Source organism: Rattus norvegicus, chromosome 8, assembly GCF_021556685.1.
Source record: "Rattus norvegicus strain SHRSP/BbbUtx chromosome 8, alternate assembly SHRSP_T2T, whole genome shotgun sequence".
NCBI classification, from domain to species: domain Eukaryota; kingdom Metazoa; phylum Chordata; class Mammalia; order Rodentia; family Muridae; genus Rattus; species Rattus norvegicus.
Genome location: NC_141541.1, coordinates 112,116,684 through 112,140,700, shown reverse-complemented (window position 1 = coordinate 112,140,700; position 24,017 = coordinate 112,116,684). Strand labels below are relative to the sequence as shown.

Sequence of the window (24,017 nt, the reverse complement as noted above, 5' to 3'; positions counted from 1 at the left end):
ACTGGATAGGAATCCTATAAACCATGGAGCTTATGAAATGTATCAGATTTGGTCAGACTCTCCCAGCTGCTTCATCTCAGCTTGTTTTCTGGAGAAAAAACAAACAAACCACGTGACATGCAAATCACGCTATGGAGCACGGGGTCTCACGTCAACAGAAGAATCTCGGAGGACTACTTTTCTTGCTTGGGCATCTTCCTACTCATCTCTGTCCAGGACCACTGGACCATTGCTGTGCAGGCTCGGGGGAGCCCTGAAACTCTCAATTTTGAGCTAAGTCATCTCTGATAGAAGTATGATGAATGATGCCTGAGACTGTTAAGTGCATCTTACTCCTAGTTGAGAAGCCAGAGGCATCCGACATACAGACAAAGGCGAGGTTCTCTAGGTGGCAGCTTGATCACCTCTGTGAAGAGTAAAATAAAAGTACTTGGCACGTGTTCCTATCTTTTGGTCAGGAATCCTGGTAAAGGGGATTGGAAAGCTTAATATTTAAGGCTCTTGAGAGTTGGGCATGGTACAGCATGCTCATAAGCCCAGCACTTGGGTCACTGAGACTCATAAATTCCAGGCTAACCTAGACTACATAAGGAGACTCTGTGTGATACTGAACGTGCTAGCTGCCCAGTCTAAAGACATTCATGTCAAATTTGAGGAAGCAAAAGCGTTGGACTTAGCAATAAAGGATTATTCAGATAACTTAAAAAACCCTCAAGGGCAATTACGTTTCCAGCTCTGTGGTTTATGCCTAGATTGCCCAAAGCATTGGTCACATACGTCTTCATCCTTTTAGAACAGTGGTTCTCAATCTCCCTAATGCTGCGACCCTTTAACACTGTTCCTCATGTTGTGGTGACCCCTCCTCCCCCCACCAGAAAATTGTTTCCGTTGCTACTTCATAACTGTAATTTTGTTACTGTTACGAATGTAATGTAAATATATGTAGCCATGGATCTCAATGGGGTCCCGACACCTAGTTTGAGAACCGCTATTTTAAAATGTTTCTGAATTCAACCATGGAGTCATAATATAGGCTGTTGAGATTCTACAAGACTGGAACCACATGGGTGGTTTCTCTCCTATCAAGTCTCGCACAGTGCTACTGAGCCGCAGGTGCGAGCACTTTAGCACGGAGGCAGACCTAGTGTTCTCTTCTGTCTCTGCTTGCCTGTTCCATATCCACATAGAGCTATTCCATCGCCTTTCCTCAGCTGCCGTCCACCCTATAGGCCTCACCACTTCACCACATGTTGAGACAGTTATCTTCATCATTGAAGGACAAGAAAGGTCGTGAAACTTGCAAACAAATGGAGCAGGGGCTAGTCACGTCATTTTTTTTGACAGTGCTCCTTAAAGCTTGGCCTTGGACCAAGAGAAGCTTCATCACCACTTGGGGGCTTGTTAGAAATGCAGATTCTCGAGGCTACACCCCAGACTTTAACAAGACTCCCAGGTGATTCTTACTTAAGCTAGGATCTGAGAAACCAATCGATGTAGGAATTGATCAACTGGACGCCACTCATCTGCGGAAATAAGGGACTGAGCCTTTGTGCCCGCCTCTCGCACCCGCTCTACAAGGTAGCAACCGAACCCCGGGGGACATCGGAGCCAGGCGCTTGCCGAGGGCAATTTGGTGATTGGCTTGTGAGGCCACGTGACCAGAGCTAGGCCGTCCACGCGACACGATTGGTTCTCGCGGACTCTGACGGACAGGGCCGGGGCGGGCCAAAGCCCGGTCGGAGGGGAGCCCGCGGGGGCCGGAGGGGCGAAGGAGCGAGAGCGCGAGTGCGCGTGCGCGAGCGGCGGGGCTTTCTCCGGAGCCGTCGGAGGGAGCCGGAGCGCTTCTCCCGAGGTGAGCGGAGTGGGGCGGTCCCTCTGATGCCTGGTCCTGGGGAGCGGCGGGGATGGCTCGGGGTTCGCCTGCCCCGGGAGCCCTGCACTGGGGAGGATGCAGCCCCAGCATTCGCCAGCCTGCGTGCCTTGGTTTCCCTTTTCCCACCCTCTGATACATCTCGCCATCCTCCCCGCGGCCGCCGTGGCTGTGCCCGAAGAGGCTTGCCCACCTGGCCGCCTCGCCTCCGCCTTTGTTTCCCGCCCCGGAGGGATGCTGCCACCGGTCCCTTCCCCAGGGGAAGGGCTCGGGAGGCGCCGCGAGGGCGCCACGGTCGCTGGACTGGGTCTGGGAAATGTGGCTTCCATGCAGCGGGACCTGTCGCATGGGAGAACGAAAGGGGTCGGGGGGAGCGTAGTGTCACTTTGGTTCGAGCCCTTGAGACCCGAACTAATCCGGCGACTGAGAGCGAAGCAGAATTCCTAGCGCATCTGATGATCCTTCTGCCTCGATGCGGGCGCGAGCATCGCTGGGGAACCGAGCCTGTGCTGCCCAGAAAAGGGTGCCCTGGGGAAGGCTACCCTGCCTGTCCGCTGGACCTCGAACCTGCACTCACCCCAGACTTTCACCGAAATACAACGCTTGGAGCCTACGGAGAGAATCCAGAGATGCGTTAAAAAGCTTAATTTTTTCCCCTTTAAAACAATCAGAGCAGGTCACACAAAAAATGGTTTACAGAGAGTATAACTGATGACTGGGAAATAGTGAGGGAATTTGCCTGCAGTGAACTGCAGACCAGACAGCGCACTGAGAGAGAGAGGCTTCTTAAAGAAGATACAAGACGCGGGGTGGGGGTGGGCTCTGTGACTTTCTAGGTCTATCCAAGAGGGTACTTAGTTTTAGCCTGTCCGGAGGGCAGCGTAGGGAGAAGGGGAGCTAGGGTCTAACATGCACTTTCTAATTCTTTGCTGAAGTGTATGTAAAAAGAAAAGAAAAAAAAGAAAAAGAAAAAGACCGTTTGGCTGCCGGAAGAGATGGTGGGTGGGGGCAAAAGTCCCTTGAATCCTTTAGAAGAGGGAAGGCGTGTCCAGGAATTTAATGTGGTATTTAAAAGGCAGGTTCTCAGGGTAATAAGCATGTCCCCAAACACACAGTAGCAATGACACGTGAGACGTCTTATGGCGAAACTTAAAAGATCCCGTGAGTTTTTCCACCGGTTAACTAATCTGATGCACCTGGTGTTGTAACACTGGTTCAACTAATTGCCAGGAAGAGAGTCTCTCCCGAGTTTCAGTGTAACCCGTTCCGAACTTAAAGGTTACTCAGTCTCTACCTGACCCTGGGGAGACATTCTGAGCCTGCTGTAAAGCCCTTCCTTCCCCATGTGAAGTTTTTTTTTTTTTTTTTTTTTTTTTTTCCCCTCTTAGGAACCTAAAACAACCGTACCTTGTGCCAGCAAAATATTCAATTTAATTTATTGAAGTACACAATATTCAGTTCGTTTACTTGCTGAAAAATTTTCAATTCTTTGGGCAAGTTTTAAAAAATAAGACGTCTTGTGGTTGTTTCATTGTTTTGAGAAGGCACCCCTTCAGTTTGTTAAGACTACAGGGATCGAGCTCTGTCTTCTCAGCAGCCCGGAGTAAAGTTTTGGTGGTTTCTTGAGATGAGCGTAGAATGGAATCTTTTGTGACGCATGGTGGGAACACCACAGATGACACCCCTGCCCCAGTAAAGCTCAATAAAGGTTCTCATCGGACAGACGGAAACACAGAAAACTAGTGGGGACAACTTAAATACAGGAAGCTGATTTACACTGGGGAGGGGAAAGGGATTTTGAGGACGAAGGAGGCAGTATGGTTTGAGGAAAGCACACATTTTTGATTTTAGAGAAGAAATGTCATTTTGCATGCAGACTTCACATAAGATACGAAGAGGGCATGGATGTGTGTTTAACTGATAGAAGTGGGGTCAGCTGTTCCAAAGAAGCTGAAAAAAACTCTGCCTAGGGTCTGAAGGGCCAAGAGAAAAATTGACAGGCATAGTTCAACTTGAGGTATGGTCTTTATCCTCTGATTCCATAAAAGCCTTTTATTCCTGCTTTCAAGACAGCCAGAGAATCATATTCTTCCTGTTGTTTCTGTCCTCTCCCTCACGGACAAGGAGGACGAAGGAGAGAGATTATAGTGAGACCTGTGTGCCTAAGCAGTCATGCCCTTTGAGGAGATCTGTGTCACATTGTATAAATATAAGAGCCTTCACCCTGGCCGGTGCCTGGGAGAATTCCTTAGGGTGTGCACTATAAGATAAAGCTGGCTTACACGGCCACAGGTGGGATTCTGGGTAAGCTCATCTGTTGTTGGAAAGGAGAGCCAGGGGTGGTTTTCAGCCAGGCTCTGCTGCTTGATGGACAGATGTTTCCAGGCAAAGCTTTCCCCACTATTGGCTAGTCTGGCTGGCCTTCAGATGGCTTTCGGAGGGCCGTGCTCCTGTGACAGAGGCTCCTGGAGAACTTACGGGTCTCAGGCTGTGTCAGTTACGCCTGTGATGCGCTGTGGAAAAGAGGCCCACTAAGACAAAAATCTGGGATGCCTGTCTTTCCAGTCCTTATTTCGTGTCACCTACAGGCTTCCCTCAAACAAGTTGTACCCACCCTCCCTGCCAGTAGATGGCACTCTTGCCTCTGGAAATTCCTGAAGAGGGGCTCACTATAGCGCTATCAGCAGCAATGTGGATTTGGTGTAGGTTTTGATTGGCTGTTATCTCCCAGGTAAATGTGATGATGATAACGATGATGATGTGTTCTGAGCACTTAACATTTTATATAATAGAGGGATGGAGTAGGGTGAGGATTTATTCTCTCATATGTGGTGTGTGTGTGTTCTAGCAGATCGGGTGCGTGTAAATTAAGATGCTTCATAGTACAAGCTCTAAGAGCACAGATTATGCCGACCTCATGTTGAGGTTATGATTCAATGTTCATCCCAAGATTTCATTTCTGATTATTTGCACGTGCACCTAGTCTCCCCACGAGGATGACTCCATGAGGGGTGCCTGTGATTTTTAAACCCAGTCTGTAGTCAGTAATGCATATCCTGAAGCCATGAGCATGTTTCATTATATCCCAAGACTGTCCACAGATGGTAGGTCAAATCATTTTAAATCCGTTTCTTTTAGAACTCGACAATTCCTAACACGTGTTTGTATATTGTCTTAGCTAATGATGCCCGTCAAGTCCATAGTGACCACTCAAAACTCAAACTTTAACAGAAGTACTTTTAGTCGGAGTTCATTCAGACATCTCCCAGTATTGGAATAACTAATTATTTTGTTCTTTGTTACAAAGTGCTTTCTTATGTGGGCTTTGGAATACACTAAACTCAAGGAAAGTAGGTGTTTTAGCCAGCAGTCAGCTTAGGGGAAGGTTTTAGCTCTGATCCTGCCCAAGGCTGCCTCTGGGAACCAGGCCTCCTTTGAGTTGATTCCTGTCTCTCCAAGTCTACTGATAAGATGTTGTTTTGGGTTTGTTTTTTTTTTTTTCTTTTCCTTTCTTTTTTTTTTTCCTATTGTAACAAATTAAAAAATCCCATTGGGACGAGAGAGTAATTGTTCTAAATCATTTACCCTGCCTCACTTTGTGGCCATAAATCAAACTGTCTTCTGGGCTGTTATTTTCCTTAGGTTTACTGGGTTTGTCAAGTGAGTACTATGTAAATCTCTTTGAAAGTCTGAAGTTCTTTGGCCGGGTAATTTCCCATAAGGTATTTCTGAAGCCTCCAGACAATGCTCATGCCAATGGTGTGTGCCTGCTGTGTAGCTGGGATAAGAGTCACCTGGCTGGAGTTCTTCAGTGGAAACCGTGGTACTTCAGTTAGAGTGTCAGAGGTGGAAGAACCCCTGGGGGCGGTTAACTTAACTTTCCCACCTTTTAAGTCAAGCTGAGCAATTTAATGGCAGAAAACTCTCTGGAGAATGAGGACCCCAGCTTGGGAAGTGAGCGTCTTCCCTTCCTAGGCACTGTTCCCTTCCCCCACACTGCCTCCTCCACCATCCTGAGGATAGAGGAAAGTGTTGGGCCAGGGAGGTTCTCAGGAGGGACTCCCTGATGTGGGATTAAAGTCACAGCATGAATGGCTTAGGCTGTGTTGGCTGGCTGGCTTTCTTTCTTTTTTCTCTTTCTTTCTTTCTTTCTTTCTTTCTTTCTTTCTTTTCTTTCTCTCCTTCTTTTCTTTTCTTTCTTCCTGCAATACTGTTTCCTGTAAGGAAAACCTTTTTTTTTTTTTTTTTTTTTAAAACCTAGAATACAATGTGAGATTCTTAAACTGGGTCCATGGATTCCCCAAGTCTGTATGGATAAGAGTATGTGTTATATAATTTACCTCTATAATTTCATGTCTTTGTCCCCCCCCCCCCGTCCCTGTGGGTGTGCGCGCGCGCACGTGTGTGTGTGTGTGTGTGTGTGTGTGTGTGTGTGTGTGTGTGTGTATGTGTATGTGTGTACACGCAGGTATGTGTTTATGTGTCTCCAGAACTGGATCAGGGCATGTGGATGAGTGTGGGGGTCAGAGGTGACTATTGGGTGCTTTTCTCTCTTTCCATTTTGAGACGGAGTCTCTCACTGAGCCTGGGGCTCACTGATTTAGGAATCCTGGGCATCAAACTCTAGAGCTGTCTCTGACTGCGCCACCCTCACGGCAGGGTTAGAGGCGTGCGCCACCACACCTGGGTATTATTAATGCCCATGCTAGGGAACTGAACTCAAGTCCTCATGAGTTATGTCTCTAGCTCTTTGTCATCTTCTGAGAAGAGGGCCTTAGGCTTCAACAGAATGCCAGGTGGATCCATGGCACAAAGGCGGGATAGGGATTTGACTGTCTAGAGTAGCTCTGGGAAAATGAAAAGAGGAGTTTTGTCTTGTTCTGTCAAGACGGGCTCCCAGGTACCCCAGGCTACTCTGATGTTGCTGTGTGGCCACTGTGTCCTTGAAGTTGTGAATGTCCTGCCTCTGCCTCCCAAATGCTGAGATTTTCTGTGTATGCACATGTGCACACACGCATGACTTTCCTGACTTGAAAGGGGAGAATGTGTGTGCACCCCTGTGTGTGTGTGTGTGTGTGTGTGTGTGTGTATGCATGAGCACAAACATGCATAGGTGCATGCATGCACAGAGGCCAGGGGACAATTTTGGGATGTCATTTCTCACCCCCTTTTTTGAGATAGGCTCTCTCATTGGCCTGGAGTTCCAGGATTTTTCTAGGTGAGCTGTGGCAGTGAGCCCCAGAGATTTGAACTGTCTCTGCCTCCTGATGCTGGTGTTTGCCACCACACCCAGATTTTTTACATGGTTTCTGGGGCTTAGACTCACTTTACCATCCAAACCATCCCCCCAGCCCCAAAGGGAGAATTCTTGGTTAATAAACTGACTAAATGGTGGGCAAAAAGTCGGGAGTGGAACGTAGAAAGTAAGGTGTGAACATTTAGGGATGTTGAACCTTTATTAAAATGGCTCCCCAAATGAAGAGACAAAGCACATGACTTTACCCATCTAAATAATGGGTATGCAAGCATGGATTTCTGTTATCGAGTCTTTCTTGGTACCCTCCTAATTTCACCAGAATACTTTTAAGTTCATGTTGCTTTACTGACTGCAACATGCATATGAAGGGACCCCCAGCTCTCATTATTCCAATTCAAAGTCCACATAGTCATTACTTTTCTGATTTATGACATGAAGATTTTTTAAAGTTCTTATTAGCATATATTAAGCGTACATAATGGACTCTATTACAATATCCTCATATGTTTATGTATTTGATTGTAGTTGTCCTATTAACTTCAGTTCCTAATGATCCCTTGTCCCAGCTAATCCTAGCGTCCACTCTGTCTTGTGTGTGGTGGGTGGGACGAGTGTGCGTGTGTGCGTGTGTGTGTGTGTGTGTGTGTGTGTGTGTGTGTAATTGGGTTAAAGCTGTATGAGTGAGACCTTGTTTATAGAGCATGAGAAACTTACCCATAGCTACACTGCTGAAGAAAATGTCTCTCCTTTTCCAGCCATCATTGACTGCCTATAGATCCTAAGGGAAGGATAGGGCCTTGTGAATCCCTCACCCCCCAGCAATACTCAATAAAAAGATTTATAGGAACTCATGGACTCCTTCCTATCAGTGACAGAGTGGCATGAACCGTAGACTCCCACTCCTTTGTTTATGAGCTGCTATCAACCACATCCACTAGATATTGTACTCTAAGCTCCAAGGCTCGCCACCATCTTAGAAATGTAAACTAACTGCAGAAGTAGAATTTTTAATAAGAGATCACTAGTTGTCTCCATTAGTACCTGAGATGTGCTGCGGCTAATTACCACACTTTTCTTATTTCACAAATACTTTCCTTTTCCTAGTTGTTTTTAAGTAGGAGTGACTCAGAATTTGTATGGATTAGAATAGAAATTCTCATTGTTACCGGAGGCTCCACAGAAGATACTTTGTGGTCCATTCCCACTTTGGACACATGAGAAGTAACTTTGTTGCTGTGGAGAATTGTTTGACAAACCTCCAGAGCCTGTCCTGTGACCCCTTGTTACCCTTTGTACTGCAGTGGCCAGTGCCGTAGAAGCCAGCCTTCTGCTGCCCTTGACAGAGTGATCTTTGTTTTCACTTTAGTAGAAGAAAAAATATTTCTTCCTTCTCAGTTTACTGAGAGAAATCATATGCTGGAGACCAAAGTCAAATTGTTGCTTCTAAGGTTGAATTTCTGCTACTAAGTTGTTATGAAATTTGGTTGGGAAAGGGGTACCCACCCTTGAGTTTGTTTCAACTGAGAAAAAGGAGCCGTGGCCCTTCAAGTTCTAACCTTTTCTAAAGGTACCTGTGTGACTCTGTGGAATTGTATCTGGTATCCAGGTTAAGTAGATCTTTAAAATGGTGCAAGTTCAAAGTTCATGCAGAAACAACACTGATATAAAAATCCTTATACATAAAAATCACTAAAGTTTGTCGAATATTCTCTAATCTTACATACGTTTTCTTTTATTATTCTTTCACATCCCGACTGTAGCTGCCCCTCCCTCCTCTTCTCCCAGTCTCTTCCCCAACATCTCCCCTCATATCTCTCTTCTATCCATGAGTAGTTACTGATCCCCTACGACAGAGGGCGGGTCACAACCTCTTTGGGGTAGAACATCCCTTTCACGGGGTCACATATCCCATACCCTGCATATAGATATTTACATTTTGATTCAAAATAATAGCAAAATTACAGATGTGAAGTCTCAATGAAAATAATCTTATAGTTGGGGTCACCACAACATGAGGAACTGTATTAAAGGGTCCCAGCAGTAGGCAGGCTGAGAACCACTGCCCTGAGGCTTGTTAGAATTACAGCATGCCCTGCCTTACCCATGACCTTTCAACTCAGAACCTATACTTTATCAAGATGCCCTGATAACAGTGCATACACAGGAGGGTATGTGTGGAGTCTTGTAGAATAGACCCTGTAAGGGAGTTGTGATGTTTTCCAGAAGAGAAAGCTGAGACCCAGAGTTGTAAAGTAACCAGGTCAAGGTCCCTGCGAAGCCTCTTGTTCAGAGTGCTGAATCTATTCTAAACTCAAGGTTAGCTTAGTTGGACTGGAGTGAGCCTGACCTAAGACAGCTCACTGCCCAGCCCCTGGGGTTGAGCATGACTGTATGACTTTGAGCAGCCAGCAAAAAGTGTTAGCTGGAAAAGTGTACACCATTGCGGGGACAGTGTTAGTGTGCACATCTATATCCATGTGCCTATGTGTGCACACATGCACTCCAAATATTCTTGCAAGTCTTTCCTATTTTCCCTCCCTAGCTTATGGAATACAGAGAAATCATATGCTAGAGAACAAAGTCAAATTGTTGCTTCTAAGGTCAAATTTCTGTCACTTTTGTAATGTCTTCAACCTTGTAGTGGTTCTTAACCTTCTTAATGTTGTAACCCTTCAGTACAGTTCCTCATGCTGCCATGATCCCCAACCATAACATTATTTTTGTTGCTACTTCCTAACTATAATTTGCTACTGTTATGAACCATAGTGTAAAGTCTGTGTTTTTTGATGGTCTTATGTGACCCCTTTGAAAGGGTCATTTGACCCCCCTCTCAAAGGCTTTGACCCCTAAAGGGGTCACAACCCACAGGTTGAGAACCACTGCCTCAGGGGAACCATGGAGATTATAGTATGAAGACGTAGGATCCACAGTATCCTGAGTACTTTGGTTTCTGCATCAAATCCGTCTTTTTTCTTGACTTTTCACCTGTCTAGGATGCATATGGGAAGCTCTTGTATTGAGCATGGACCATACCAGAGGTTGGGGTCTGTGTGTTTAGCAGGAAGCCCTTTTTTTTTTTTAAGATTTATTCATTTATTATATATAAGTACACTGTAACTGTCTTCAGATACACCAGAAGAGGGCATCAGATCTCTTTACAGATGGTTGTGAGCCACCATGTGGTTGCTGGGAATTGAACTCAGGACCTCTGGAAGAGCAGTCGGGGCTCTTAACCACTGAGCCATCTCTCCAGCCCAGGAAGCCCATTTTTAACAAATTCATTTGAACAGCAGCTTTGGGGATGGAGGTGTACATAAACCGGCCTGTTGTCCTCATTCGTTTTTTCCTTTGGCAGATCGCTTAGCTGTGGTCCAGCATGCAGAAGTGAGCGTGTGGTGAAAGGCAGCAGACCCAATGGGTTGCGAGGATGTAAGAGTGTTTGAAGGCTTCCACACCCTCTCCTCCAGGGTAAGGCAAATGCGCTCCCGGTTTGCCGGCTTTGCTGAACCGTAGATGCTCTTGTCTCGCCAGAGTCTTGGAAGTCAGTGCAGTGAGATGCCGTGTCTGTCTGTGAAAGGCTTCCAAAGCTTTCTCCATTCAAATCATGCACTCAAATCAAGAAGTATGAAAAATGGGAACCAAGGGATGGGATGTGTTCCGTGCACGGTGACATCCCCCACACGGTTGTTTGAGTGAGTTTGTATGGGGTGTGATTTGTAAGGGCAGAGTAGAGAGAATTCGAAACCAGCTGCCCTTTTTCCTGAATCCATATCATATTGACAATAGTCTGGTCAGAGGTCCCTTCCCGCCATCCCCCATTCCCGTGATTCAGTCACCCAACTTTTCTTTCACGGATTGCTGTTCTTGAAGGAAGTAGCCTGTCAGAGCTGAAGGCCCTGGTGTGGTCCGTCACAGCACAAAGCGCAGGGTTCCACCGACTACGTAGTTCCTATCTCTTGTCTCTGGAAGCCACATACCTAGCCACTCAGCTGGTCGTAGTCGCTGGTATCCTGGATGTGACTACAGGGTATTTGGTAACCAATCCTGAAAAAAAAAAGACTGTAGGAGTTAGTCAGGGGAGGTGTTCGGGGAGGAGAGACAGCTCTACGCTCTTCAGCTTCCACTCTGGAACAAAAACCAGATTCCTTGAAGAAGAAATGACTAGTGCCATTCCAAGCAGAGCTAAGAATGGTCGAGCAGTGGGATGTTTCTGTTTGTGGTGGTTAAGCTTTAACCTGGAGGGAGAACTGTCTCCAGCCTGTAGGTTCAAAGGCTGTGAGGCCTGGCTAGACCGAGGGCACCCAGAAAGGCTGCCTGTACTTTCGTGCCTCTCAAGGCTTGCTAATGAATACAATTTACTGAACAAAATAGACCATTAAGGGCTGCAGATCCCTGGAGATTCCCGTAAGTGTGCATCACTGCCGCTCTTGAGTGACGCACGCAAGTGACCGGGGATGAAGCAGGGAGAGACCTGCGGCTGTAAGGCAGGCCGTCTATAGAAGAGTCTAGGTGGCTGGCTGGCACAGACCTCAGCCCAGGTCACGGGTGGGAGGAAAGTTCCTTGTTAAATTTTATCCCTAAGCCCCTAACATGGGGCTACTCTCCTTTGTCCTGTGGCTTTCATATAGCCTCTGTTTTGAATGTATCTAAGAAGTGGTTTACATCAAAAATAGCAACCAGCCAATTGGGAACAGCAAACAGCATGTTTCTGTGTAAGTACTGTACGAGGGTCAAATTGTGGAGACAGCCATTCTTTAGCCATTAATAAGGGGCCAACACATTGAAAGAAAACAAAAACAAGAAACAAAAACCCAACCAACCAATCAACCACCAACCAACCACCCACCCACCACCCACCAACCACCAACCAACCGTGGTGCGAGAGTTGCCAGTGCACCAGACAGTGTTGATTTCAATGAGGCAGTTCTTGTGTGGGCTGTTGCTAGGCAATGTGGGGTCTATAGTGTGCCCTTGCCCTTAACCTCTGTCCACTAAATGCCCGGTAGCTTCCTAAGCAAGCATGACCATCAAAAAGGACTCTGGGTATTGTGAAATGTTTCCTGGTAGACAAAATTGCCACAGCTGAAGGAATACAGTGGCTTAATAGTTTGGAATTTCTCTGGGGCTGAGCTTTAATTTAGCTGATTTCCCCCTACCACCTCAGTTTCCCTGCCTTTAAAATAGACATACGGTAGTAACGCAGCCTAAGGAAGCAAGGTACTTAGCACTGTGTGGTGGATCAGGGCTTCTTTAAGTGCTAAGTGATAATAATCTCGCCAGGTACTCAGGGCCCAAGAGTCTCTCCTGGCCGCCATGATGGCAGTAAAGGGGGAGCAGTGGGAGTCACAGAAGGGTGAATTTGGGGATGTGGACAGGTATGCCTAGTCCTGGAGTCTGAGTTCCTTTGAAGATATCGTCATTCTAGCTCCCTGCAGCAATGCGATCTGGACAAAAGCTTCTCCTTTGCAAAGTTAAGGACCAACAGAGGGCAGGAGGCGAAGAGATGGCCTTTCAGAAGAGTAGTCATGGAAATTGCATCTGACAGGGTGTGATTTCTTAATGTTAAAATGACTCACATCTAATTAGACCGAAGTAACCGCCAAAACAAAAATCTCCTACTGAGTGACTGACGGTCCAGATCAACTCTTGCAGATCCTACAGAGCCTGCTTAGAGAAACAGCTCACCATTGTTCTAGGACCTTTACATTTCTTTCCCCTTTCTTCTTCGAGCCTGTGGGATATCTCCACTGTAATCCCATGGAGTGATAAATAGTGTTTTCATGTGGCATGTGTTCCTTGGTGTTTTCCAAAGCCGGCGTGAAAGGAGGCCATAATTCTGAACTAATCCAAAATAACCTCATTATTTTAGTGAAGAGTCTCAGGCCCACTACAGGACACAGCCACTGCAGGAGTTGCATGTAAACTGTGGAGGCTTCTTCTGACTTCTCCTCGATGCGTTTCTGGCCCATGTAAAATTTACAGCTGTTTACCTTGGATCTAATGTCGGGGGAGGCCATTGTGGCAAAGTCTGATTTCTTTGTGGCGCGCGCGCGCGTCTGTGTGTGTGTGTGTGTGTGTGTGTGTGTGTGTGTGTGTGTGTGTGTGTGTGTAGAATGCCTGGGAAAGAGACTTGACAAGTGCATCCCTTACCTTTGTAGGAGCCGGCCATCATTGGTTTTTTTTGTTCCTAGTGATACTCAAAGTTCTGTATCCAGGCCAGTCACCAGGATTGCTTGGTGTCTTGTTACCTCCTGATCCAGATCTCTCAGAATGGACCTCATGATCTAATGTAACAAGGCCCCAAAGTGAAGCTGAAGAAACATTGTTTTTTCGCATTGCATGTGATACAAAGTGGCATCTCTGTGTCTGTTCTGGGGAAGGCACGGAGAAAGCGCTTTTCCGAGCTCTTGGAACAGGTATGGGTTTTCCCATGCTAATATGTATTGTGAGACCATTTTCCCAAAACGGTCTCAACTTCGTCCCCAGAGTTGCCACTACGATGTGTGACTATTTCAATTACTCAGATTTATAATTCAGGTCTTCATTTGTTCTTGTCACATTTCACGGGCACTACAGCCACATGTGGTTTCTGGCTACTGTCTCAGATAGTACAACTATGTACCATGTCCCTTATTGGAGGGCACTCTACTGGACACTACTGCTTTAATTCATAGGCTCCCTGGGGTTACAAAGCCACATTTGTAGTGACCATGTACTCTTATTATAACAAGAAAATCAATTCATGTAGAATTCTTTTAGAACATCTCCATCCAAGTAAGACCTTTGTGTGTCCTGCTGAAATTTTTTTAAACAGTGCTACAACACTTGCCTGCTACAGGCAGTGCCATGGGCCTGTCTCTGTGACACAACGGGATGCACCATCTCTAAAATATTCCCTCTTTTTCTGGGGCTGCTAAGCAGTCTCTGTCCATTTGTTCTCTGCCCGACCCTGAGCAGTGAAGGTTGTCGCAGAGTATTTTCTCTGCTGCTTACAGCTCTACAAAGAATCTAGAAGTGAGAAGAGAATTTTCACTTCTTCTCTTCCAAGCCCCAACTTGGCTCACAAAAGTGTTTCATAAGAGAGTCTCGACTCACCAGCCCAACCTCTGAGGAGTTATCCCTGGAAGAGTGAAGCTCTAAAGCAAAATTAACAACCAATCTGTTAGAGCACGGATTTAGTGATTAAAGCCCTTTAGCATGGCGGGTGTGTTTTCTGTTGATGTGATCTATTAATGCTACCAATATTAGTTGTTCAGAAATTTTCATTTCAACAAATTGAAAGACAGGGAAATAAAGATAGTGTTTAAAAGAGATGAAATTTAAAGCTAGAGAGCCCGAGGTTGTTTTGCATGACAGAGAGGATTCGAATGAGAGGCTGGAAGGGAAGGGAGAAGAGGCTGGGGGTGGGATTGGTCCTCTTGGTCATTCCTTTGGGTGGTGGAGGGTTTATTGGGAGGATGACAAAGTACTTGGGTTCCCCCCTCTGTGTGTGTGTGTGTGTGTGTGTGTGTGTGTGTGTGTGTAAGACTTTTCTGAGTGGTTCTAGGTAGAAGGGAAATGTAGAGAGGACAATACTAAGATCTTCTGTATCCCTCTCCCTCCTTACAAATATGTCTGTCCTTTTGCCACCATCCCCACCAGAAATAATCAGCATTTCTGTATGGCCTAAGCTTATATTTACATCATAATTATCCCCAAGACTGGTCTACATTAGAGTACAATCCGGGAGCTGTACCTTCCTGGGATTTGGGCTAATGCATGGTGGGTGACACATGTTCACCATTATAATGACAGGCATTCATTTCGTTCCCTAAAGGCCCTCTGTGTCCTATTTACTCAATCTCCTTCCCGTCCTCCACCCCTAAACTACTAGAAGCCATTGGTCTTATTGCCACGGTTTGGGTTTTTATGCCGTTGAAGACACACAATAGGTAACCCTTTGAAATGGCTTCCTTGACTCAGTAAATACCTACTTAAGTTTCTATCCATCTTCTTTTGTGATTCAGTTACCCGTTTCTTTTGTGTACTCCATAGTATTCCAGAACTCTCCTATTTATTCATCCACTTCCTGGAAGATATCTTGGATGCTCTCAAGGTTGGGCTATTATCAATAAGGTTCCATGAGCCTTCACAAGCAGGCTTTTGGGTAAACACGAGTTTTCCTCTCTTTTGGGTAAATATCAAGGGATGTGACTGGTGGATGATTTTTGTCAGAACGCTGTTTTACAAGACCCCGACAAACTGCCTTCTAGGACACTGTGCCATTTCCATTTCCGTCAGCGAGTACTGAGGTTTTCTGTGTACTGCTGCTTCCCCGGCCTGGAGGCCTGGATGCTGTCAGGGTTCTGGATCTGAGTCATCCTAGAACGTACGTGGCAGTGTGGCTCTGATAGACGTTTCCTTGGTATTATGGACCGCATCTGCTTGTATGCATTTTTTTTTTTTGGTGACATGTTTATTGAAGGTTTTTGGCCATTTTTTTATAATTAGGTTTTGTATTTTCTTATTTAAGGACATTCTATATTTGGGGTCTTTCATCATAACTGTCCTGTGTAAATACTTTCTTACTGTTGCTTTCTCATTCCGTTCGTGTTGACTTGCAGATAGCAGATAGTTTTAATTTTAATGAAGTTCTACTTATCAGTTATTTTATAGATTTTGCATTTGAGTTTGTATTTTAAAGAGCCATAGTTCTACTCAAGGTCATTGTAGGATTTTGTTTGTTTGTCTTTGTTTTTTTTCTACCTCATAGTGTTCTGTGTTTTACATTTAAGTTTATAGCTCGTGTTGAATTAATGATTATGAAGAATGAGAGATGCTTGCCTACATTCATTCGTCTACTTGTGCACTGATTTCTGATTGTTCTGGTACCGTTTGTAGAAATGCTTGTGTAGCCTTGTTGTGTTGCCTGCCTTTACGCTTTTGTTATAGATTAACCAAACTTATTTATGTGGGTCTATATCTGGGCTCATTATTTTTAATTGATTCTGTTTGTCTGGTCCTTCGCTAGTACATACTGCCCGGCCACTGTAACTTTATAGTAGGTCATTAAGTCATACAGCATCATCCCCTCAACTTTCTTTCTTCTGAAATACTGAGTTAGCCATTCTGCTTCTTCTGCATCTCGGTATGAATATTGATCATTTATTGATAGAGTCACAAGTGACATCCTTGGAATTTGCTTGGGGGGGTGTTGAATCTTAATAGGCAACTTGATAAGTGTAACAATTGATGGATGCAAAATGCCCTGTGTGAGAGATTATCTAGATTATGTTAATCCAAGTGGAAAGCGATGACTTAAATGTGCGCAATACAATCCCATTGGCTGAGGCCCAGGGCTGAATGATGAGAGCAGACTGAGCATGAACATTCATCTCTCTCTGCTTCCTGACCTTGGTTGGATACAATGTGACCTGCTGCCTGATGCTCCTCCTCCGCCATGATGAGCTGTATCCCCCTAGAATCCTAGGCCAAAATAAACTTTCCCTTCTCGGAATTGCTTCTGTCGGGTATTTTGTCACAGCAGTGCGACAAGTTGATCTGTGGATGGAGGGAGGAGCAGCTGACATCTAATATTCTAGTCCATAGATATAGTATATCACCTCTCTCTCTTTCTCTCTCTCCCTCCCTCCCTCCCTCCCTCCCTCCCTCCCTCCCTCCCTCCCTCTCATTCTTCTTAGATGTCTTTGGTCAGATGCTGTCCTCATAAACTTATACGTGTTTTAAGATTTATATCTAAGTATTCAGTTTGGTAGGCACTGATTTAAATTATGTGTTTTAAAATTTCAGTGTGTGCACCTACCTATTCATCCAAGATGTCTAAGAAGGTGATTGTCTCTTTGAAGAGCCCTGTCCCTTGCAGGACATTGACAAACCAAAGCATCTCATTTTCTTCTGTAATCAAACCTTGCCCCAGTATAATTAGACACCAGCCGTGGCTGGCGAGGCCCTTGGGTGAGTATGTAATGAAGGATGTGTAGGGGACTACAAGGGAGACTTTGGTTGCCCTGGGACAAGCAGGGGCATGGGAGCTATGGTCTGGAGTCAGGGCAGCCAGCCTCTGGTGACTGTGTCCGGCTACCTCAACACAGTATTATAAGGGTCTCTGACCCTGGTTAGTTTCTAGGAAGAGATAAAGGCTTTATGTAGGTCTGAGAGGGCTAGAGTAGAGGTGCAGGAAGAAAGTAGACTTGAGTAGGTTTATGAGGGAAAAAAGGAGTTGGGGAATAGTAATAGTTCTTCCATGGGCCTTTGTGGTTTTTTATGACCTCACAGAGATGCCATGTAGTGAGGGAGAATTTAGCAAACCATATATGGAAGAAGTTATAAAGGTCTGATGTAAGCAGTTCAATTTGGTTTGGGGAAGGAGGTAGACAAAGACTTCCTCTACCCTGGCTTGGGATATAGTTCTTCCTTTTTCTGAGATTGAGAGGCACAGATATGTGACCAAGGATTGGCAGATCTGGGCCTTACCTCATGAGACTCTATAGTCCAAGAGGCCAGAGGGTTGAGAAGGGCTGGGGAGTACTGGCGATTGTTCTGTGGGGATGGCCTGCCTAAGAAGAGATCATATTAGAGAAGGAAACTAGAGGACAAATATATTTGGTGAGGTCCTTCTGTAGGGCTGGTCTAAGGAAATAAGGGCAACTCAGAATCCTTGGGGCAAGAGGATCCAAGTGAGTTTCTGGGTATGCGGTGTTCAGGTCTTCCCAGGTAAAGGCAAAAAAGAGGGGGGTGTGGGAGGATGGGTGCGGGAGGGTAATAAACAAAACATCTTTAAGATCAAACATGGAAAAGAAGGCAAGCAGGGTAGGGGTCAGAGGAGAGGTGTGTGTGTGTGTGTGTGTGTGTGTGTGTGTGTGTGTGTGTGTGTGTGCGCGCGCGCGTGCGTTACTGACTACAAGGAAGGTGGGACAATCACTTAGTTGATTTTTTTGGAGGTCCTGGACCCGTTGATAAGTACCATTGGGCTTTGTGGCACTGAGAAGAAGAGTATAGTGGAGGGAATTGATGGGAGTTAGAAGCCTTGCTCACAGTAGCTACTCAATGATGGCCCGTGGCTGAGGTGTGTATGGTGAGAGGATCCTCATCCTGGATAAAGAGAGTAGAAGAGTTCCTCAAGGTTGTGAGGATAGGATTGTGACGGCAGCTACTGGACCATTTGAGGTGTCACAGACTACTTGAAGGCTGACTGAGGACAAGAGGCTGTGGGTGGAAGCTTAAGCTTGAACCCCATCCAAGTCCAGGCTATGGAGGAATGTGGTGGTTATCTTGGAGAGAGCCAGCTATGTATAAAAAGCTTACATTTAGAGGAGATCTCAGCCTAGCAGTGAAAGTAGGCATTGGCATTCACCTAGAAGAGTCAGGGAAGGTTGTGTTGCCAAATGGGTAGACCAAGTTACCCATGGTGAATGCCTGAGGCTCGTGCTACTGTTAAGTTAGGAGTTTAGGCTGGCCATGCCATTCATAGCAGGGAAAAGAGGCCCCTGTGTCTACTGGGTGGCTGTAGGTGATAGCATTCGTTAGTCCACTGATCAGTTTGAATATGTCAAAAACAAGGAGGTGGGGCTGACCCTGCCTCCTTGGAACAACTGGTGGTGTGGGGAATGGTTTGGTGGAGCTGAGAGTTGCTGCCAAGGTCTGGAAGCAGGCATGGTATTCTTTTCCTGCCCCTTCTCTGTCTCCTTCCTTTTCCCTTTTGGCCACCTCCTCTCTGTTGTTGAACACCTTAAGGGCCATATCTAGAAGTTCATTTTGAGGGGTTAAAGGTGGTTTTTTTTTAGATTTGGGGTTCTCATCTAATATTGAGGGCAGATCAACCTAACATGTCCCTGAAGTAATGGACCCTTCTCTGGAGAGCTGATGTCCACATTGCTGTGTTTAGTGATGGCCTCGGGAAGGCAGTTTAAGAAAAGAGTGGGGATTTCACTGGGGCTCTGGGTGGCATCTTTCAGCTCATCAAGGTTAACTATAGAGTAGGCATTTCGTACACACCCTCAGCTAAACAATTTACCATCAACTGTAGGTGGTGGGTCCCAGTGCCAGTGTTTAGGTAATTCTAATTTTGATCCCCGAAAAGGGACTGCATTCTCTCCTGAGGGGAGGTGTCAGTCTGTTGCTGGAGTTTATTGGCAAGGCCCGGACTGCATTCTGAATGGAGTCAGTCCTTTTAATCTTGGGTGAGGGTAGAGGTCAGGGCATAGAATATAATATACCAGGTAAGGAGACAGATTTGAGTTGGATTGTTTCTAGAGATGGAGTGGGTTTTCAGAGAACAGTCCAGGATTTTATTCTTTAACACCTATTTCCATCAGTATAAAGGACTCAGGTGGGCCCATCTCTTCTTGCCACGTCATATAGAGGGAACAGGGATACCTGGGATTGGGTGTGAGGAGGGGAGGGTAAGATCAAAGGCCTGGGTGGGTGAGGGGTTGTCTATGAAGATCAGTGGGTTGGAGTTATGAGAGGCTAAAGGGCAGGTGGGAGTTGGAGGGGAGAGAGGCAGTGAGATTGAGGAATGGGGACAGGGAAGTTGGAGAGGGATGTGGGGAGGAGATTCATGAGTGGGATTTAAAGCCAGGGAACTGAAGTGGGGGGGTCTGAATTGGATGGGGGGGTCAGGGTTTTGGTGGCAGGAGAGGATTTGGAATGCAGGACAGGAGTTATAATACAAAGGGGGGTGAAATGAAGGCAAGGCAGCCTTGGACACAGGGTACCTCACACCATTTGCTGGGCACAGGGTACCTCGGACCATTGCTGTTTCCTCTGAGAGCCTTTAGAGCAGTGAGAACAATGAAATAAAAATTCTGAACCGCAGCCACTGAGGCCAGATGTGGGTGGGCAGCCAAGCAAGTGTGGAGGACTGGAGCTCACTAAGAAGACATTCTTTAAGATTGTCTTGAGACAGACCAAAAGTGTATCCACTCGGATGGACAATTTAAAGCCCATATCATGAACATTTGGGTTTTAGATGAAGGGATCTGGGGCAGTATGGGCAGGACTGGTAGGGAGTCTAATCCTGCCACTGAAGCATCACCCCAGGCATGGGGCGAAGATGAAAGATGGACCTAAATATTAGGGGAATTTTTTTCCTGTGCTTGCAAGACTCAGAGGATCACAAAGTCAAACATGAGGGGTTCCCGTAACCTCCAGGTTTTGTGATTCAGTGAAGAAGAGTGAGAAGCTCCTGGGGCTTCTGGGGTCTGCTTCAGGCTCCTTTGAGATAGACCTAGAAAGTTTACCTTGTCCCAAAGAATCTGAGTACAGGTGAGGACTCTAGTCTGGAGATCAGAGAGTCTGGGAAGGAAAGTATAGTGAGGTTGGGAGCGTGCTTGGAGGAGAGCAAGCAAAAGTGGCCAGGCTGGTTTACAGAGTGCCAATAAAGCCTCCAAATAAGACTTGCACAGATCTCAGGTTGTGACCAGTGGGTGCTTAGCCAAAAATAGTGATCTCAGTGGGTGTCTGCTCCTGAGTGAATGACCCCCATGGGGAGAAAGAGGGCTTTCTGTCTGGCCAAAGGATCCTAAGAGGATCTTGGGTTTTGGCACCAGATGTAGGTAAACATTGCTTATTTACCTTCTCAACAAATAACAAATTAATTCATTAATGATATCATGTCTCATGGCATTAAGAAAAAATGTTATAAAGGATAAAAAGATCAAAATTGTTTTACTCAAAAATATTTGTAATGTGAAGATTAAAATGAATGTACGTTTACAGAATGGGGGAAAAGCTAAAAGACTTTTCTAAGTTACAAAGGTTCGAGAAAGTTATTTAAATTATATAGAGCATGAGATTTAAAGATAACACATATGGTTTTAAAGTTTCTAAGGTCTAAGTTAAAGAAATTTCAAAAGCTGGCTAAAATATATGTCTAGACAAAATTTATTTAAAACTATCTAGTTATTAACATTATTCAGTGGTTAAGAACACCAACGGGTATAGCTAATCTGTTTAATAACCCTCCTTGGAGGTTGTTCTAACGTGGCCAGAGAGATTAAAAGGGAGGCTATTTCCTCCTCATGTATGAGGTCTGAGGATTGTAGGCCAACTCGAGAAATGTTCTGCATCTGCAGGAAGTCACTGGTTCTCTTGTTCAGGGCCATGGAGTCCCCGCACAGTGAATTCTAACCAACACCCAGTGTGTCGACATAAAAGAAGGATCTCCTCAGTGCTTCAGTGGGCAGCCAAGCCAGGTTAAGCAAGGCCTTTGACTTATCTTCACACAGATGGACAAAAGTAAGAAGGAAGGCTTGAAGAGTCAGAGGTTCCTCACAGGCCCTGAAGAGTAGATCCACAACTGGCCTTCACAGGACCAAAGAAACATTATTTTGGCCGTCTATATGATCCTAACTGCCCAGCACAAAAGTGTAACTAAGATTAAAGTAGTCAGTGTGTTTCTATAACAGCTCAAGGGACTGCAAGTCCTAAGGTGTTACAGTTAGCTATATGAGATGCTATGTGGACAACTATTTCTCACTAATGATTCTCTTCTTGATTAATACATACATACATACATACATACATACATACATACATACATACATACATCCCACATATAAAACAAGATTTACCTTGGCTTGCTTCAGCCCTGCAGTGTCTGTCCATAGCTTCTCAGGCCTGTCTTATTAAATACTGAAGCCAAACCTAAAAGCTGTACTTAGGAAGTAGAACACGCAATCTCTGTCTGGAAGAGTACTTACCACAGACATGGTGTGTCTTTCTAATGGTCCATGTTCCATAATTAAAGGAGGATGCCAGATTTTCTGTTACTGAACTCATAAGTCTGGGAAATTCTTCTTGATGTCCAGGTGTTGTCTGTAGGACTTTATTAGACAACCCCATAAGAGAACCCAATAGGGTTCTATTTCTCTCTTACATTTTCAACTGGATGCTGACTGTAACTGACTTCTCTAACACACTTACCTTACCCTTCTACAGGGCTCTGGTACATGGTCCGTCCAGGAGTACACATACATTTCACCTTACTAATCGAAAGTCAAGTTAATTATGATACTAAAATTTTTTTCCTCATTAACTTCATCTCTTAATGTTCCCCTCAAGGTTATAATAGAGGAGACCTGATGGTCAAGTCTGAACTTAATGCTTGCCAATGAAAAATGTCTCAAGTCTACCAAACCAACTTCAATCCTGTAATTAACAACCCTGACAGAAGTCATCAGTCTTCCTAACACCCATGGCAAGGCCTGCCACAGGGGCTTAAGATGGTTTTCTTGTTCCAGGAAGGACAAAACTTCCATAACTCTTAACTTTTCTCTCAGTAAGAATTACACAAGTCCTGTCAATCTCCCATGTGTGTGTTACAGCTGCTGCCTCACTCGCACAACGCATCCAAGGGAGCACACTGTCACTTCATGGCTGTCTTAGGTTCTAGGTCTTTGCCGTCTGTTAAGTTTTATTGTGGTCTCTTAGGTGGGCCCTCCTTGGAGTCACACTGACTACTGCCTTTTCTACACTGTCAGCTTGAAGCAGTTAAGAGAGAGATATGCTCCCCTAAACCTCTACAGGCTGTTCAAGTGCCCTCTGAGGAAGGGACTAATGGGCCACCTAGCTCATCCCTCTCCTTGTCACTCTAGACATATGTTTGAGACCCAGCACTGTAACACCTGGATTTCCTGGTTCTTCAAAATTGCAGAGGCCTGAATATCATGACAAAACAAACAAACAAAAAAAAAAAAACAAAAAAAAAAAACCAGTGACTTTTGCTTAGCCCTGGGGGAAGGGCACTGCTTCTGTCATAATCAATCAGGCCTGGTTCAGGATGGGACATCTAAGCTAAGGGAATGTGCAAAAACAAAACAAAACAAAACAAAAGCTAGAGGAGCAACTCCAAGTCCATCAGTCTTCCTGGAACTGCCTTGGTCCATTCTCCCCTGGCTGCTACCCCAATAACCCCTCTTACTAGCAAAGCTTTGACCCTAGTCTTTGGACCATGTCTCTTTTGCCATTTCTCCAACTTCTTACAGGAGTACATGCAGTCCTTCATTAACCAGTAGGTGACAGGTCTTCATGACCATCACTACCAAAGGAGTTACCATCATTCCTTAGCCTCCCCTACCCTGCACTACATCCAAAGTTGATGGGAAGTAGCCAGAGATGACAACACTTTGCCCTATTCCTTATGACTTAAAGGCAGGAATGACAGGGCTTAACATCTGTGACGCCATTTTGGCTCAGTCCATTTGCCTATGAATTGCTTACCAGATGGTGGTGGGTTTGAATTCCCCCCATAGATACACCCCACCAGCAAGACGAAGCTATCATCCTTTGCATTCCCGCTTCGGTACCAGTGTGCATTAGACAGCATGTTCCCACACCATTATGTAGCTGTGTTCTGTCCATCCACAGCCAGTCAGGACCTGGCAAGCTAGCCTTAAGCTTGCCCCATCCTGCTCCTGTGAAGCTCACTTCTGTAGCTGTCCCCCAGACTACATTCTCTTTCCAGCCTAAGTGCAGCCTTGATGATTTAATAAAAGTCTGCACAGCACATAGTTTCAACCTCAGTTTTTTCTGTCACCCACCTGTTCATTATATATTATTTTCTTCCACTTTAGAGGGGATTTTTAGTACAAGTGTTAGAGATAATTGGTTACAGAGGTATGTTTCTGTATCTCTGGTCATACTAGGAAGCAGCTTATTAACTATAGGGATCTTATGTCTTTTCTTCTCTTTTGTTTTCTTATCTCCACTTCTGTCTGCCCTGACTGCTAGAAGAGACTGTTTTCTTAAGGGGAAAAGAGTGCTATTAGCTCTTTTGATCAAATGATTCTCTATTGTGTTGAACTTTCTAATATACTCTGAGATGTTTAGCATCCGGGGATGCTAACTTCCCATACTATTCTAGTCAAGTCATTGTGCCAACTAATTTCT

At 45.3% G+C, this 24,017-nt stretch overlaps 1 protein-coding gene across 8 annotated transcripts in view; it reads left to right on the top strand.

Moving 5' to 3' along the window:
- The first annotated feature begins 1,775 nt into the window (after positions 1 to 1,775).
- Positions 1,776 to 24,017, top strand: part of Tmem108 (transmembrane protein 108) — a 287,643-nt gene continuing 265,401 nt past the window's right edge. For 6 of the 8 annotated variants that reach the window (XM_087561348.1, XM_087561339.1, XM_087561345.1 and 3 more), the window contains exons 1-2: positions 1,776 to 1,852; positions 10,483 to 10,595. The gene's annotated coding sequence lies outside the window, so the exon portion shown is untranslated. The remainder of the gene's footprint in view (positions 1,853 to 10,482; positions 10,596 to 24,017) is intronic. The other 2 variants (XM_087561351.1, XM_087561342.1) reach the window with 1 other exon arrangement.